Below are 2117 nucleotides of genomic sequence, written 5' to 3'. Positions count from 1 at the left end.
TCATCATCTAGGTTAATGGCCACCTCCTCACCTTGTTTCTCAGCATCCTTGGTGAGGGTTACAGGAGTCAACTGCTTACCACTCCTAAGTGTGACAGCTTTTGCTTCCTTGGGGTTTTGATCTGACTTTCCAGGTAGAGATCCTTGCTGGCGGTTCTGGTGGGAGCTCATGGAAGCAAACTGATTCTCCAAATTTTTGACAGAAGAAGCAAGGTGGGAGAATTTGTTGTTGAGCTCATTGTAGCTTCCATCAATCTTGGAGTGAAGGTTCTTCAGCTCATAGCCCACATGCTTCTCACTTCTAGTCTGAGACTCCAAGATCTGTTTCAGTAAGGTATCAGTGCTGCTCTGTTGAGGGGCAGAGGAGCTAGGAGAGGAGTTTTGCTGAGGCTGATAGTTGCTCTGCTGGTTGTTTTGAGGCTGATAACCACTCTGCTGGTTGTTTGAATAGGGTTTCTGTTGGTAGTTGTTGTACTGAAAGTTAGGTTCCTTCTTGTACCAGCTACCATTACTGTTGATGAAACACAATTCTTCTTGTCCTTCCAAACCCTCAACCTCATTGACAGTAGGAGGTATCTCCTGGCTTGGGTTGCCAACAAAGTTCACCTGCGCTTGTGTGGCCTTATCAGCAATGAGTTTGTCAATCTTCTCCTGGAGAGCCTTTATCTCATTTCTTGTTTGATTGTCATCACCTCTGCTGCTTCTGTCATGGTCTCCACTGTATACTGCATCACTCTTAACCATGTTGTCAACTAGAGCCTCTGCCTCTGCTTCAGTTCTCCCCAAGAAGAACCCATTACTTGCAGTATCCAATCTGGACCTGTACTTAGGAAGTGCACCCCTGTAGAAGGTGCTCAGCAAGCTCTCTTTGGAGAAACCATGGTGTGGACACTGAGCTTGGTAGCCCTTGAATCTCTCCCAAGCTTCACTGAAGCCTTCCAAATTCTTCTGCTGGAAACTGGATATCTCGTTTCTTAGCTTAGCAGTTCTTGAAGTAGAGAAGAACTTCTCCAAGAATGCTCTCTTGCAGTCATCCCAGGTGGTGATGGAGTCGCTAGGTAGAGACTTCTCCCACTGACGTGCCTTATCTCCCAGAGAGAAAGGGAATAACTTGAGTTTGAAGGCATCCTCGGACACGCCATTGGTCTTTGACAAACCACAGTAGCTGTCAAACTTGTCCAAGTGATCAAATGGGTCTTCTACAGCCAAGCCATGATACTTGTTGTTCTCGATCACGTTGAGGAGTCCTGGTTTGACCTCAAAGTTGTTAGCCTCCACAGCTGGGGCTCTAATGCCAAGCCTATGACCATTGATGTTAGGACGATCATAGGTACCAATCGGTCGAGCAGGTCGCGGAGGGTGCTGAGGGTTAACCCCTTGACCGTTTGCAGGTGGATCCATATCGATGTCCTGCTGAGCTCTTCTCTGTCTGGATATACCCCTTTCAAGTGCTCTGATGTCAGGTACAAGTGGAACTAGGTCTGATGTGCCCTTGCTCCTCAAGTTCATACACCTGAAATGAAAAGAGGGATGAAAATGTAGAATCAGTAAACAGAAAAAGAAGAAAAATGACTTAGTCTCAAGCAAGTGACTAATTCTCAATGTTTAAATCAACTCGGAATTTGGCAACGGCGCCAATTTGATGTTAGGAGTTTTGAGGCTCCTAAGTCAAATGATAGTATAATGGAAGTAAGTTGTCGAACCAGTTCTGAGGGATTCAAATGCAGAGAGAATGCAAGTATTTGCCTAATCTAAGTGCAATCGATGGTTTGATGATTTCTAGAACCTAAAATGCAGTAACTAAACAATAAAAACAGTAAATCAATGAACTTTCTTTTATGAGAAAGGAGAACTCATGGGTATAGGAATTTAGACATTGGGTGATCAAGCTTCGAACTAAGGATGGCAACAGTCAATCAAACTAAACAACCTTAAGCTTAGACACAATCTTAAACAAACTCTATGTCTAGATGAATGCTCATTTGCTAACATATTTCAGACATCAAATGTCTTTGGCTGAATAATATAAAAGCAATCATTAACAAACAAGTCTATTGGCTATCTTAACACCCTTAACAACAAATGTCTTTGGTAAAGTGTGTTAAGAGCTTAGGAGAG

The 2117-nt window shown here is 43.6% G+C and overlaps 1 non-coding gene across 1 annotated transcript; it reads left to right on the top strand.

The window, feature by feature from the left end:
- The first annotated feature begins 873 nt into the window (after positions 1–873).
- LOC130508945 (small nucleolar RNA R71) lies at positions 874–980 on the top strand. The gene has a single exon (XR_008943128.1). It is a non-coding gene; the product is annotated as a small nucleolar RNA R71 (small nucleolar RNA).
- The last annotated feature ends 1137 nt before the right edge of the window (positions 981–2117 follow it).

Source organism: Raphanus sativus, chromosome 2, assembly GCF_000801105.2.
Source record: "Raphanus sativus cultivar WK10039 chromosome 2, ASM80110v3, whole genome shotgun sequence".
Classification (NCBI taxonomy): domain Eukaryota; kingdom Viridiplantae; phylum Streptophyta; class Magnoliopsida; order Brassicales; family Brassicaceae; genus Raphanus; species Raphanus sativus.
Note: the sequence above shows the minus strand (reverse complement) of the source record. Positions and strands in the feature narration are given on the sequence as shown.